Raw genomic sequence first — 16679 nt, forward strand, 5'->3', positions numbered from 1 at the left:
CACTACTCAATATCACACACAAAGAGCTGTTACGGCACACAGTGATTAAGATGTACATGGGAGACAAAGGAAAATCACATCGACAGAGGAAACAGGAGAGGCTGGCAGCTGGGCTGGCCAGCTGAAAGAGTTTTGGTCCAATCCGTCGCCGTAGCTGGCAGTGAAATAACAGAGCGATGAGTGACCTTGACTTGACAGGGTGACAGAAGAGAGAAAGATGGTGATGAAACCTGGAGGGTGGGAAGAACATGGAGTGCAGCCATGAAGGTATTTTTATGAATTTAGTGGCTGGCAAAATGATTTGTCATCATTTGATTTTATAAATTACTCAGTGGTAAAAGCAGTGGTTAAAAAAAAGGACAGGAACGTGAATAGCAACGTCTGACGAGCCACTTTACATGAGATTAAAGACCAAGTAAGAGCTGAATTCTTAACAAGACTGTTTAAACCAACAGTTGTAGGATTAAATGAGCCAGTAAGCCATTGTAATAGCTCACTTGCCCTTTTAGAAGATGGGAAAAGACTTCAGAAGAGATAAACAGTTATAAGAGGGATTGAATTGGGGCAGAGAGGAAGATAAAAGACTGGGAAGGAGGGATAGAGACATATCAAGGTAGAGAAAAAGAACCATAGGAGGAGGGATTACACAAAGGGAATACTGGGATGCTAATCCTCTCCACCTACTTGGGTATACATCCACAAAAACACACATGCAAAATATTTTATTCCTTGAGCATCATTCACCTCCTCTTTTTCTTTCAGAGTATCTCCATCAGGTTAAGACTTCTTTAGTTGAGATCTTAGGAGACAAGAAGCTCACTAATCTTAAACAGGCCCACCTGATAGTTCTTATAGAAAAATAAAATCAGTGTAGTTAACTAGGTTATTAGCTCTGGTGTTTGTTTTAAGTAAAAGTGGAAGTTTCCAAGAACCACTAATTCACACTGATGCTGCGGGATCCCTCAGTGAAACTAAGTAATACTCTGATTAAGGATGAACAGCAGTGTGATTTATCATTTTGTGTGCCAAAATTGACCCAACAACGGTCCAGTAAACCCGCAATAAGAAATGACACACGAAGAAGACTGTAGAGTTTAGTTAGACAGCCAGGAGGGCTAAAGTGACCAATGTTCAGTTTAGAGGTGTTTTAATGCAAGATTTCTCCTACTACTAGTAAAAGTACTTAAACAAAACTACCAGTCATAATTAACTTTGAATGAATGTCAATGTACTGTTGGAGCAATGGAGAGAAAAAAAGTAAAAAAATTCTAACCACTCAAAAGTCTGCAACCCGGCACATCATAGCTGATATCAACTAAAATAAACTGTTCAATACAAAATACTGCTCCCTACTAATTTGTTTAAATTAGAAAAAAAACATTTTTTTCAAAATAAAAGCTCTCTAGGCAAAACTTAGGTTAAGTTAGTGGAAAAAAACACTGCACATGTCCTAAACAGACATTTCAGTGTGGTGAAAATTTCACATAGATAGCTTGATTAATCAAAAGATTAAATCAAAAATGGTTGAAACAACATTACAGTATTCATAACAGAGCTTAATTTTAGCCCATATTTGAGTTCTTCATTTCCGTCTTTCTTTTTTGTTTTTTGTTGTTTAGTTTTCTGTAGTTCTCTATAAGTTAATTGTTGCTCAGAGACAGTAGTCTAGTTACAACAATGAACAACTCTTGGTTTAAGGTGTGTTATTCATGTTAAATTTTAAAATTTTCCATTGTTTGCTACAAATCAAACAACGGACACTGCCTTCAGTTTTCTTTACCTTGAGTTGACAGTTCTTAGTTCTGATTTTTCAATGTTAAGACACTCTGTTCCAAATTCTCCTCTAAATCTGTTTCACTAATTATTTACACATTTGTTTATGAACCCACTCAGGGCACCTTCCCTCTCAGTGTTTAAAACACAAAGTCCATCTGGTGACATGATGGTCAATAAAGGGGCTTGAAGCTAGGAGTATCCCACCAGTGAACGTGGTGAAGCTGTGATTAGCCACTCTGTGAGACTGACACACACCTTTAAGTGGACTGACACGGTGACAGGAGATCATGCAGATAAAAGCGGCCTGTTTTAAAAGCCTCCAGACAGGAGGCGAGGCTGGCCTCAGTGTACTTTAGCGATGCTAAGAAGCAGCACTAAAGAGAAGCACAGTTATTGTTCAGAAGGGGAGAAATACAAGGTCTTTGAAATTAAGAAGGAACTCAAAGGATACAGAGTGTTGTAAAGCAATCCCAGCCACAGAGAAACCCACACGGTCACATTTTCCAAGCTGTGTGCACGGCATGCAGCCAAGGATTCGCTCCATTATCACAGGGGTGAGCGACTGACACGCAAGCAGATGCCCGATTCCACCTTTTCTGGGTCACTGCTGCACAGCTGCCAGTGATCCAATCACAGCCGTTACCTGCTTCATTGGACAGGGTCAAAGGTTACATGTGTGGTGCCTGCTAACAGCAAAGCCGAGGTGACCCAACGGTGAGTCTTGGTGCTTTTAAAAGCTGTCATCACTGATGTCAAACAGAAGTCTTCAGCCACAGACAGACTGAGTGAAGAGGGCGTGGATGCTTGTCTGAATGCAGGAAATTAGTCTGCCAAGACGTTTCAAAGAAGCCATGTTGTCCGCTTTGCTAACATGTCAATTATTCATGAATTCCTAATTTGAGTGTTTTTTTATGTTCAGGCCTTTAGGTAGACAATCACACCCTTTCTTTTCTCTGTAAAATACTTCAAAGCTTAATAGGCTTCCTGGTCGGTGTAGAAGGTGGAACAAAAACCGCATAATTAGACCTGAAGTTTTAAATCAAACTAAAAGATTTACATGAGGTCTTACCTCCATTTGACTAGCCTCACACACAGTAATGGCATGATGTCACACATACATCTCTGCCAGTCATCAGGCTTGTGTATGCGGCTTCAAACGTCTGCAGATCTCGTGTCCTGTCATGCCTTGCTTTTAAATATGAACCACCCCGAGCTGTGATGATGTGTAGGAGGAGAGGATGCAGGACAGGAGGCAGAGGGGGAGAAAAACAAATGAAACCCCACTTCCCCCAGGGTCCGTCTGTCTGAAGAGGCGTTAAGAGATAGATGGAGCGAAATTGAAAGTAGTGATTTAGCTAAAATCAAAGGTAGTTGGCACTAAAAATAAGAAGGACTTTCTGGGTCAGGGTCACACAAGAAGAGATCAATAAAAAGTAAAAAAAATTGATGGTGTGTGAAAAATAAGGTGATCCTGGTGGGGGGTAAATGATCGAGCTGCATACACAGTGAATTATTCATAAAAATCCCCCTTCTTGTCAGTACTATTTGCCCTAAATTCACCTAAATTCATTATTCATTTGCTCCAAGCCCCATTCATTTATGGACCAGAGTGACACTGACCATCCATACCTGCTGTGCTCAGCATGGCTGTTTGATTCTTTCATATTCACTTCAGTTGTCCTCTCTCCACCACTGTCATACTTAATGTATGAGCCTGTTGCAGTGAGACAAGTCTCCTGCCCAGGACAAAAATCAAATCTGCTCTTCTCTTAACACAGTCATTTGTCAGATATTATTGGTGTGTAGATGACATTTTCTAAGCTCTGTCTAACATTTCATGAGTGTTCTGGAGCTGCCACGATAATAGCAGGAACTTAAAGATGAGCATGTCATTATCCTGTCACCTTCCTGTCAGTTCTTTTTTAACTGCCACTAAAAGCTTTCTTCTTTCACTAATCATTTTTCTGATATACTTTCCTGGTTTTTAAATACACGTTTTATACATTACTTTGATAAACTGCTGCAGTAGCAGTTTCAGCTCGACTAATATTGTTGTGGCTTAATTCAATATTTTGAACATTAATGGAAAAGAGGGTTCACTGTGTAGCATAGCGGGAAGCTAATATCTGGCCCTGTTGGTGCCTTTTTGTTATTAAAGGCCATGTAACATTAGTTAGGAGACTGATGATGCATGGCCAAATTCAAATGGAAATTCATCAGTGGAAAAACGGTGCAGAGCTACAGCTTATCAGGAACCGAGCTACAAGCTGCACATTCATCAATACCGGCATTAGCATAGGCTTTGCAGTCAGATGCTTTGCTGCTTCCACTGGTGCTAAAAGCAGCAGAAGAAATTGTCAGTCCTTCGATTTCAAAGGATTCTCCCTCTTTTGAGGACACACAATACCGTGACCCTGCAGGTCTGACAAGAGTTATGGGTTAATACCAGAGTGGCACAAAGATGGAGAAAATAAAGGTTTTTTAGGGGAGCTATGAGGGCAGACGCCCACTCCCTTTCCACCCTGGTTGCCATGACAGCACAATCCCCACACAGCAGCGCCCTTTTACACATACAAATTCAGTTATTCAAACACATGGTCACTAACTGGTTTGCAGGATCACTTACATATGCTCACACACGTACTCACTCATGCACCAGTGCAGACCAACTCAAACCCTGCAATCACCCCGTCATTTCTAAGTGGATAAATATGAATTATGTGTATAAATAGATGAATTGGAGAAAAAAAAGGTAAAATACAAGATTTTTGATCTTCAAGATTCTATGACCAGATAGCAAAAGCACCTCTTGCAGGATTTATTTATTTATTGATGGTCTCCCCAAAGACACACTGGAAATGTTGGAGGGGAAAAAGAAACATTGTGAATAATTCAGGAAGAAAAGACAAGACTGATTAAAGTGTCAGGAAGGACAAAACCAGAAGATGGAATTCAAGAGGAAATCGGACAAACAAAAGACAAACAAAACAAAGCAGCAATAAATCAGAGCGAGGCGTTAGCAGCAAACTCAACACCATAAATATGAAAAATTCATAGACGGTGGGAAGAAGGATTTGGCTTCCAGAGGAAAAAAAATCAGAGATAATAGATATGGTGAGTGCAACCTCTGTGATCAAAAAAGGGTGTTACCCCATTGTAATGGTGTATCAGGTTCGTCTTGTTAGTGTGTTTCTGTGTTTGTGCACGAGTGAGTTTATCGGTAAAGATCAGCCTGTGTGTCAGCAGGTCAGCTAATCTCTCTTGTCAGCTAATGGAGCCAGTCTTGCAGATGGAGTGCTGCCTCCAGCTCTCTCTGCTTCTAGTATGATAGCTGCTGCTCACTTAAGTCCACAACTGATAAGATCATTTCATTATGGTCTGTCAGTCACCTATCTACAGAAAAATAAAGACATATGGCCCCAGAAAACAAGCAGTAAAGAAATATTCAACATGAATCTCAATCAATGCTGCAACTGCTTTGATCTTAAATTGTGTATAACTAGGGGCTTATTTTAAATGTTTGGTTTCTGTCACTGCGTGAGGTCAACATCCCGATCAAACTGCTTCCTAAAATGTTGTGTTTCATATCAAATTGAGTCCTATGATAAAATGTTAGCATCCTAAAAGAAGATGAAAACTTTACAGTTCGGGGCATGTTGGTGATGGGAGGAGACTAGTCACCCAAAAACACAAATATTACATTTAAATATGCAATATGTTCTAATGGTTGTTGTCTTTTAGTCTAATTCCAGCATTTTTACAAGAACAGAAAAGATGCACTCTCTTTTTCACCTTTTTTCGCATTAACTCCTTCTTGAAACAAAACCTGAAGTTAGTAAGTTGTGCCAGTTTGTGTGTGCCTTTCCAAATAATAGACACAAAACATCACCTACAATCCTTTTTCAACACTTGTGTGCAAATCAAGCTGTTTGCATCTGACCCTTAGTTATTTCTGTATTTCGTCCCATGTATTTTGTCCATTTAATGCATGCAATCAAGTCAGTAAATCAAGTTCAACATGTTTTATGTCCACCATTTTGCACACATTTTTAGATGTTTAAACCTTTGGACCTGCTTTGTTGATGACTGTTCTGTTTACAGTTATCAAAGGTCAAAGAGCCCAACAACTTTGGCTGACATTCAGCATTGACAGTCAGTTAAGATAAAGATTTTAAAGTCTGAGAAAACATGGAGAATTTCACTGAGATTTAAAATGTAGGTGAGAGGTGAATAAAAAAAATCAGACATCAAATGAGTCCAGGTAGGAAAATAACCACCTTCAACAATGACTTCAGTCGATTTAACCCTTGTGCTATCTTAGATGACCCCACCCTTACATTGACGTGTTCTCCCTACCATGACAAAGGTGGATAAAGGTGGAAAGATTTCATGTAATCCATGGACACCAGTGAAGATCACAAATCATTGAAGAAGAAAGGTTCAGGGCACTGTCTAGTGGGTCTAGATGACCCAACACCCAATGTTAAAGTGCCTAGGATAGCACGGGTTACCAGCAGTAGTGATCCTGTTGTGCATTATCATAAATGTGTCTAAAAAAAGGTTTGAAAAACGATTTGTCATTTATTGAATCTATAATTGTTGGATTTTACCTCGGTGCCATCCACTAGTGCCACCTTGCCAAGACCACCCCAGGAAAACTCCTATATCTGTCCCTGGGTAGAGGTGATGAGGCATCAGCTAGATTGTTATACAGCTTTTCATTTTAACTGGATGGAATGAGTTTCATTCAAGGCATTTTAGAGTTCACTATCTGTTTTTTAACCCCTTTTCTTGGTGAAACACAGCAGCCCAGTTAAAAACGTTATCATCCATGAGATTTAGGATTGTGTTGTCATATGCAGACCAGATAATAATATATAATAATACACATTAGTGCCCTAAAATCCAAAAATGAAAGGTGCTAGAGGCGCCCGAGTCTTGGCTTTTTTCAGCACATGGCCTTTGAGCTTTTATTGCTCAGCTATAAAAAAATCACCACAAACGGGGACTTTGTGTTTTAAGTACAAAGTTCTCAGTCTGCCCACTTCAGTGGAACATAAAACAGTATTGACATAATTTAATTTACACCAACCAAAACTTCTTTAAAGTGTAAACCGTTGTCTTATGTTTAAAGAAACTAACTTATCACTAACCCAAGATTTCCCATCAACACTGAGATACAGCAATAAATAAAAAACAAAACAACAGCAACAAAAACTCATCAATGTAAACCTCATCATTTATAAAACACAGCAGATTGTAAAACTAATTTTATAACAAGTTTTGATGTTTGTTGTTCATTTTCGAGATTTCTGTAGTTATTTACATAACATTTGTGTTTCAGAATAAAACTTCTTCTGCTCCCTTTTGTTGTTGATTTTAGAACCACTGTAATGTTTTGACAAAATCAGAGATTATAATCTGACAAAAAGGAATCATATCTATTGTTTCTTGTATGAAACACATGTTGGCTGTAGATATGAACACACATAAGAACAAACCCTTCATGCACTCCTGCACTCTTGCTTGTGTACCGCATCCCCTTCATTAACATCAGAGTTTGTGCCTGCAGCCCAATGCTCGCTAATTACAGACACACCCAAAGTGTCACGGAGAACATAAGAATGTGATGCATGCAAACACTCCCCCACACAGCAAACATCCTTGCCTAACAAAGGCATTGGTTTTCCCACTGCAAGATGCAGCCAACCAGCAGGATGCTGTGACCTCACATTTGACTAAACTTCTTCCTCCTGATCCCCGCTCCCCCCAGCCAACTGTCGTTGTGTCCTTGGGCAAGACACTTCCCCTCCTTGCCTCCAGTGCAGCTCCACTAGTGTGTGAATGTGTATGAATGATCCCGGTGATGGTCAGAGGGCCGTAAGCGCAAACTGGCAGCCACGCCTCTGTCAGTCTGCCCCAGGGCAGCTGTGGTTACAACAGTAGCTATCATCACCAAGGATGAATGAGGAGTGAATTAAAAATGGACACATTGTAAGCGCTTTGAGTGTCTGGAAAAGCGCAGCTAAATCCAATCTATTATTATTATTATTATCTCAAAAAATTTGGGCAAAACTTTCCAAAAAAATTAACACGGCCCTGGATGTTCCTCTTCCAGAGAGGGAAGAGAAGAAAAGTGTGTTTTGTTGGATCCTTACATGACTAATCTTATTTTTTAAGTCAATAAATAAAAAGTGTCAAAAATACGTTTTCTGATGCAGTGGCATGTGGGTGAAAACTGTACGGCATGGTAGCTCCAGTATTGCTAGCTATTTTTTGTTGCACCAGTAATGTTAGGTTAAGGTTGTGAGGGGCTGTAAGCTAGCAGGAGAGAGTGTAAACAGATGGATGATGGGAAAGGGGAGTGGGCTTGCTGCACACCTACGGTCCCGCCCAATACTCAGAGTTGAATTCTCTGAGTCCTGCCGCTCTGCAGAAACTATGTCCCAGAAAATGCTACCATTTATTTTTCATTTGGGCTAAAAACAGTATAATCATGATTAGAAGATCACTGGGAAGATGATCGGAGTGGGTCTTTAAGCAGTTCACACAAGTATAGAAGTGTGACAACCAACCCTGCTCTCTTGCCTTTCTGTGCTCTTCAGAACAAAGTTATCTGCATAGTAATTTGAAGATTTTCATTCATCTTAAGGGGATATGAGAACAGCATAGTACGTAGCAATAAAGATGTTTCTGGTGGCAGGATAGTTTGGCCCATACAGCAGGTTGCCAATGCTGCTGGCTCAAGTCATGAAAGCAATCATGTCGCTATGAATTTAAGTGGAAGAGCTGTTCGTGTCGACCTTCCTCTCCCTCCTTCTCTGCTTCCTTTTTCGTCTCCTCCTTTCATCTGCGCCTTCTCTCTTTTTATCTGATGCAGACATTTTCTTCTTTAAAGTTCTAGCTTTCCTTGTAGTTCTCCTTGTTCTGACCTTCCCCACCACTTTTTCTTTTCTCCTTTCCTTTGTGGCAGTGTGCAGCTTCAAAGCCAGTTTCAGGAAACTGTAAACATGTTTGTGCGCAACCATTTTCCTCCCTCTGAGAGAGAAATTAGAAGGAGATCAGAGGGATGAGAAGAAGTTTTTAAATGCGTGGACGAGTGAAGCCTGCAGGGGATCAAAGCTGAGCCAGACAGGCCTGTAAAAACAATCTGACATCAGCATCGTGTCTGTTTGTGTTCACCCTGAAACCAGACACGGGAGAGCCAAGCTGGAGATGACAGGCCAGCCGCAGTGACGAAAAACAGCGCCAAAGGGAGACTGGAAAATACAGTGGATACATCAACAAGCACTGGTAGTAAAATAACAACTAAATACATATCTGGTCATCCTCACAAAACCTGATGACTAAAATTTGCACTTTGATCATCTTCTGATCTATTGTAAAGGCGTTCCCAGTGGTCTTACACTCTCTCCCGCTAGCTTACAGCCCTTCACAACCCCAACCTAACATTACCGGTGCAACAAAAATAGCAAGAAATATAGGAGCTACCCAGTTGTACAGATTTGAGCCAGATGCCAGCTCGGATGAGGAAAATGAAGATATTATTGGATCTAGTGGTCTGCAAGTGGATGCATCAGAATGGAGCGAGTAGAAGATGTGAGGCCTGCCGTTGTAGGTTTTAAGGAACGCCTAGGGTTTTTGCAACAGCATTTTTCATCTGCTCCTGATTCACAACGATTTGAATAAAGACATACTCAAAAGTGCAATTTTAGGTCTAATTTCTTTTATATAAGTCCTCCATCATGTGAAAATTTTCACAGGAACATGTTTAAAACACAAACTTTTTATTAGAGTGGATATTTGAAAAACAAAATGTGTGTCGATTTATTCCAAAAAAGTTTGCCACCTTTTTTGTGTGTTTTATTCAATTAGTTTCTAAAATGCTAAAATTGAAGATAAAAGAAAAAAAATCTTAACAACAGAGGTGTACTTTCTATGTGTTTTTTTCCCCACTGTCAATATATTGTTGTTCACCTTTTGGCTTATCCCTTCAGGGGTCGCCACAGCGAATCATCTTCCACTAAGTCGCACAGGTGGTTTGGCAGAGAGTTTTACTCTGGATGCCCGTCCTGACACAACCCTGTATTTCATCATGGCTGGGGACTGGCACAGGGACACCCAGACTTGGGCCCCCTTGTGGTTACATGGTTAGGCAGTACCATTAAAAGTCTTGCCCAAGGATCCACAGTGAATTTCACGGTCAATGTTAGATAGGTGTAAGTTGACTTACTTTTGTAGCATATGGACTGAAAAATGCTCCAAAACTAAATGTAGATTAAAAAGCTAATATTTTCATCAAATGTCTATTTCTTAATGTGTAACTTCAGACAGATGGCATAACTTCAAAGAAATGGCATCTCTGAACAATAGAAAATTACCAGAATTTGAGATAGAGTTGAGCATCTAAATGTGTGTTCTAGTAAGTACAACTATGAAGTTAAAAACTAAATCCATTAAAAAACACACCAAAACTGGCATCCTTTGCTTAACATAAAATTTTTGTCATAAGTGGGTACCGGTATTTCAAAATATTAAAGGAGATAATTCTTATTTTTCTGCTGGTGAATTTCATACTCAGGTTGTGTCCCAATTCCTTCACTAGTTAGTGCCCTATGTATAGTGCATTCACTATTTCGTTGAGGTGTCCGGATCTAGAATTTCAAAATTCAGTGCCCTAGAAAATTTCCCAGAAGTCTCTGCGAAGAACCACTGGGCATCGATTCTCACTGGATTGGTTAATTAAACCACAATGTATTGCATTCGAACAAACTTTCATGTGAAAAAAAATATTTTAATGTACTAAACATCCGAGTCTTCATAAAATGTTGATATTTATTAGAGTTTTACTTTGGGAAATCAGTGAAAGAATATTTGTCATTTAAAAAAAAAGTAGTGAGCATGGTGTCCGAATTGCTTTTAAAATCCAGGACACTTGATAGTCCCCACATATCTAGTTTTATTAAAGGGAGTACGAAAGAAATTCAGATGAAGCCTTAACCCATAAGAACCCATGGTGACGTCTGTGTACCAGGAAAATATCAGAAATGGATTCTGTGGTCCGCTTGGTTTGTGGTAAAATACACATCATTTTATTATTAAGAAAAAATGGGTCTGGGTTCTGGATTAGTAGCAAACGAAAGTCCAAACATCTAAAATCGCTGGTTGTTTGCAGAAATATGAATGTTGTTTAATGAGATCACAGCTGTGCTGCTTAGATACTGTAGGAAACACTTGCTTTCACTTGTATGGGTATCTAGGTTGCTTCACAAAAGCAGGGTAGGGGGAAGGGGGGGGGGGGTAGTGCTAGCTGTAGCAGGTAGTGATGTCTGAGGAGGGCCAGTCACTCAGACAGAGAGGAGGGAGTGGTCCCTAGAGTCCAGTGATAAGTGGCCAATACAGCGCTATGAGACACAGCTGCCAGCTTCTCCTGTGACATGCAAGGACACGTGGCCAGCACCCGCAGGGAAAACAGGCACGCCACAACCTGAATGTGTGATGACCTCCTTTCTAACACTATAGACAGCTAAGGGATTATGCATCAACGCAAAGGTGCTCTTGAAAACCAAATTCCATTTCAAAACGACATAAAAATGTTTCCATGAATGGAATTCCATATTTTACCCAAATATATTTGAATTAAAACATCACGGAAGGCAGAAATGAAACCACCAAAATATCTTTCAAGCCAAATGGAGGCCCAACACAGGTCATTTTATAAAGATTGATGTAATCATATTTTTATAAGGAGAGTTTTCCACCATTTTACTTAGCTTTTTTCTTCATGAACATTTTCCAAGGTCTCTCTAAGATGCATGTAATCCTATCTTTTCTATCGCCTCATGGAAATGGACGGCAGGAAGTGTAAGGTCATTCAGCACTCTGCAAACACATCTTCATGAAGGGTTTTTGCTACTTAATGACTTTGGGGGAAATGGATGTGATCCTTTTAGGTTTTATTACACTTTTTAAACTCACAAGTCACAGGATGAATGAAAACACATATGTCATCATTGTTTCCTTAATTTAACCAAACATTCATCTGTTACAGGAGTGAGCAGCAAAATGACTCAACCTCCCAATTTACACTAAGGAATTAAAATAAAAAGTTTTACAGCCTCAATTGATTTGAGTAAACAACTTTTTGAAAATGTTCAGTGATTCAAATTTAGCCAACTACATCATATGAGAATTTTTGAATGCTGACATTTTAAAGCTTTAGCTTGATTCAGTTTTCACTCTCATAAAAAATCAAAGAACAGGAGGAAGCAAGTTAGACTCAAAAACAAAAAAGTGAAACTGTTTGCACTTTTCTGCATCCATCCTCAAACCACATGCACTTGGGGCTTCACTGCAGCTAAGAGAGAAACCAAATGAAAAATAAAGACAAATTTAAATTAAGGGGATGTTGCTTTAGTTTAACTGTTAAATTAAAGCAACATCAGTCTTTCTTTGCTCCGCTATTGTACGGGGTCCCGCAGGGTTCAGTCCTTGGGCCCCTGGTGTTCTCCCTTTACTTAATCTCCTTGGATTCGATTCTTAGAAAGCACAATTTTGCTTTTCCTTGCTATGCGGATGATACTCAGATATAAATGGTAAATGGCGTTTACTTATATAGCGCCTTTCTTCCTACAAGGACAAAGCGCTTTACAGTCACGGACACATTCACCCAGTCACACACACATTCACTCACACATTCACACACTGGTGGCCGCTCCGCTGCCAAACACAGGCGCCCGCCTACCACCAGAGGCAAGGTGGGGTTCAGTGTCTTGCCCAGGACACTTCGACTCATGGGCGTGCAAGGCTGGAATCGAACCTGCAAATCTTACGATCATGGGTCGACCGCCCTACCGCTGCACCACGGCCGCCGAATATGTGTGCCATTGTCCAAGAGGGATGCCTACACAATCAGCCCTTTAATTGAGTGCATGGGGGAATTAAAAGCCTGGATGGCTCTTAACTTTCTCCACTTCAATGAGGTTTAGATTTTTGTTGTTTTTTGTTTTTTTTTAATCTTTCACAGTTAAGCACTTTAGTCACCCTCTGCTGAATTTAAATGCCCTTTATAAATAAAGTTGACTTGACTTGAACTGTTTAACCTCCTATAAGACCAAAGCTAATATTTTGCTAACCCTAGACACGTGTCATCACAGGCCCCCAGTTAAGCAGAAATGGTAATATAACTCAAAATGTGATGTCCATTAGAGGTGAAGTTGGAAAGCTCAGAGGACTTAAAATGCTTTCACAGGTCAGATGTCTTGCAATCGCGTCGTCTTTGTTCAGAGTTGCAAAAGCAGCACTTTCTTTATAGGGCCTCTTATTTAATCAAATTCAAGGTCTTCTGGGTATAAGCAACAAAATGTCAGATGCCTGGACCACCAATAAAGGTCTGCAAGGAGGGAGTAAAGGAGAGCGTGATGATTGCATGTAAATGTCTGCAAAAATAATGGAAAAGGATGGATTTTTTGAAGGTTTATAACATACCAAATACCTTCAATGTTACTTTTCAAACTGACACTGCACCACTCAAATCACACAAATTGAAAATGTACCAGCATTTTAAGAAGGATTTTAAACAAACTTTTTTTTTTCCATCCATAATGTATCAATTCTTTCCATTTACAAGATGCAGGGTAATATTCCCTGTTTACAGCATAGTCTTCCGAAAATGCCTCACCCTGAATCAGGTTAGGATGGAGTTAAGGAGAACAAAGGCCAGGAAGGCAATAGGCCCTGACAACATCACCTCCAGGCTCCTCAGGGGGGGTGCAGACCAGCTCTATGAGGTGGTGCTGTTCATATTTAATTTGAGCCTCAGACTGGAGAAGGTACCAGTCCTCTGGAGGACTTCCTGTCTGGTTCCGGTTCCAAAGGTACCTCTTCCTACAGAACTGAATCAATTCAGACCTGTCGCCTTAACTTCCCACCTGATGAAGGCCATGGAGAGGATCATCCTCAGCCACCTCCGCACCCAGGTGAGCTCAGCACTGGACCCGCTACAGTTTGCATATCGACCAGGCATCGGGGTGGATAATGCCATCGTCTACCTGCAGCATCGGGCCCTGTCTCACCTGGAGTCCCCTGGGAGCACTGTGAGAGTCATGTTTTCTTATTTCTCCAGTGCTTTCAACACCATCCAGCCATCAATGTTGAGGAGGAAGCTGGAGGTTGCAGGTGTGGACCAACATCTCACTGCCTGCACCATCAGTTATCTCACAGACAGACCACAGTTTGTGAGGCTGCGTGATTGTGTGTCTGATGTGGTCTGCAGCACGGGGGCACCTCAAGGGACTGTGCTCTCCCCATTCCTGTTCACCCTGTACTCATCGGACTTCACCTACGACTCCCACCACTGTCACCTGCAGAATTTCTCAGATGACAGTGCCATTGTGGGCTGTGTATCGGGGGGGACGAGTAGGAGTACAGGGGGATCATCTCTGACTTTATTGTCTGGTGTGAAAATAACCACCTTCTGCTAAACACCAGCAAGACGAAGGAGCTGGTCCTGGACTTCAGGAGGTCCTCACCATCACACCCACCGGTGAACTGAGGTCTTTTGGCGTGTGCAGACAGCTGCTCAGGACTTTCTATGACACTGTGGTGGCTTCAGTGGTCCTTTATGGAGTTGTGTGCTGGGCGGGTGGCAGTGCAGGCAGAGACATGAGGAGGCTTAACAAACTGGTTAAGAAGGCCGGCTCTGTCCTGGGCTGCACACTTGAGTCCATCGAGGAGGTGGCGGACATCATGGATAACCCCTCCCACCCCCTTCACCAAACTGTAGAGGCCCTGACCAGCTCCTTCAGCACAACACTGTTACACCCACAGTGCAAGAAGGAGCGCTACCGCAGGTCATTTCTCCCCACAGCCATCAGACTGTACAACACCGTGTTACGGTGACACACTACAGTCCCACGGGTGTTTTTCATTGTGGTTTTTTTCATTAGTGTTTTTCATTCACTCATTTATTTATTTACTTTTGTTGTAGTTGTTGTCAAATGTACTTTTTCCTAAACGGTTGTTTGATTGGTGTGTACTTTTTTACTTATTTATTTTTGGATATACAAAAAAAAAATTGCATCACATGTTTGCAGTGGATCACACGTCACTTTTGTAGCTGTATTTATTTATAATGAGAATGTCTTTTTACACTCATTTTTTATGTCCATTTTTTGCTGTTATATATGAATGTTGTTGTTGCCACCATGAATTTCCCCATCGTGGGATAAATAAAATCATCATCTATCAATCCATCTAAGTCCGATTAAGAAGGAGTTCAATAGAATTATCTGTTATATTGGGTACGTTTTTATTATTTTTTAAACATACAATAAAGTAAATAACCTTCTACCAGAACTGGTACCTGACTGCACAACACATTTAGATATGCTAACACATAATGATAATTAAAAAACAATCATGCATCCTGCAGCAAATGACAGATTTGACCACTTCTAAAGCGAGAAGAGTCAGTTTGATGAGTTTAGCTATAATTTAGTTTTAAATGGCATTCTGCAACAACAAACACCTTCGAAATAAATAAAATATTCTTATCCCAAACAAAGATTATTTTGCCATTAAAAAAACTTTCTTGATATAATGACTGTTTTGTCCATCAAAGCAAAGACAGCTGAGAAACACTGCATCAAAATACAGCTTCTGGTCTGCATGCATGCAAGGCCTGAGCTTAACCTGTACTCCACCTGTGTGCGTTTGTGCTAGAGCTATTAGTCGGGGGTGTGACAGGTCAGCGTTGCTCTGCATAGCTCACCGTGTTTGTGTCAGAACGAGTGTGTGCGGCTGTATAGGTGCCGATGCTTCAGCCTTCCTTCCCTTCTCTCACCTCGCAATCACCATGACAACCTCCTGACTCTCGCTTAGCTGCACACAGCAAATATTTCCCTCCCTGCCCCCTCCCACATGTCATCCTCCTCGCCCCATCCCCCCATTCCCTGTCTCTCCTTTCTGTCAAATATCTTCACTCTTTACCTTTATCTCACGTCTCCTGGGTCTTCCTCCCTTCTTGCGTCTGTATTCCTCCGGTTTCACTCTTGCGTCTGCATGCTACTCAGTTGAAAGCCTTCTTTCCTCACGGTTCTTTCAGTCAAATTTCTATCTTTTTTGCGCTTCTCTGCAGAATCTTAAGTGATTCTCGCAGTTGGAATAAAAACCTGCATATTCTCACTGTCTTTCTGTAATCAACCAGAAAAAACAAAAACCACGAACCGCATCTGTCCTGCAATGCAGCATCATTACAACCATCCAGCCAAGATAATGCACAATCCAATTACAGGTAACATTCTATTAACCTCTGCCATCAACCTCTATGAGGCCAGAGAAAGACAGGCTGGTCTAAGGGGAAATTTACAGGCTGGTACTGGACTGATACAGTCCCCGAACCCTAAGTGGCTCCCTAACTCACATTTGTTATCATTATCATCAAGAAAGCATTTCTTCTCTGTAACTAAATCCAATCATTACCAATCGAGTCAGTAGCAGTGATGCATTTAAGGCGGAGCAGCTCGTACTCTCCAACAGAGAAAGGCCAAACCCCATCAAAGGCGGTGGTGTTATCTGACGCACACAGCCCTGTTTCTGCTGCAGACCCCCTCTCTGCAAATCCCCCCTCCCCATGTTTCCACACACTTCCAGTCCCTCCACGCACCACACTGTTAGCGGTGCAAAGCGATCAAGGACACGACATTTTCCGGAGCATGTTCCAAATTTCAGCGAGGAACTGTATGAAAGGATAAACTCAGTCTGTGCCGTCTCGCCTGTGTGTGCGTGTGCTTCATCTCCTTTCAGGCAGAAAGATATCTGGCAATATAGTATCTATTGAAGCAGGCAAACTAATAAAATAGGCAAAAACGCCTCAGTGCTCATCTCTTTCTTCACTCCCCACC

General features: G+C 41.1%; 1 protein-coding gene across 2 annotated transcripts in view; it reads right to left on the minus strand.

The window, feature by feature from the left end:
* l1cama (L1 cell adhesion molecule, paralog a) overlaps positions 1–16679 on the minus strand; it is a 48613-nt gene that overhangs the window by 21420 nt on the left and 10514 nt on the right. The gene's annotated exons all lie outside the window — the stretch shown is intronic.

The sequence above is a fragment of the Oryzias latipes genome, chromosome 7, assembly GCF_053564925.1.
Source record: "Oryzias latipes strain Hd-rR chromosome 7, Olatipes_Hd-rR_3.1".
In the NCBI taxonomy this organism is placed as follows: Eukaryota; Metazoa; Chordata; class Actinopteri; order Beloniformes; family Adrianichthyidae; genus Oryzias; species Oryzias latipes.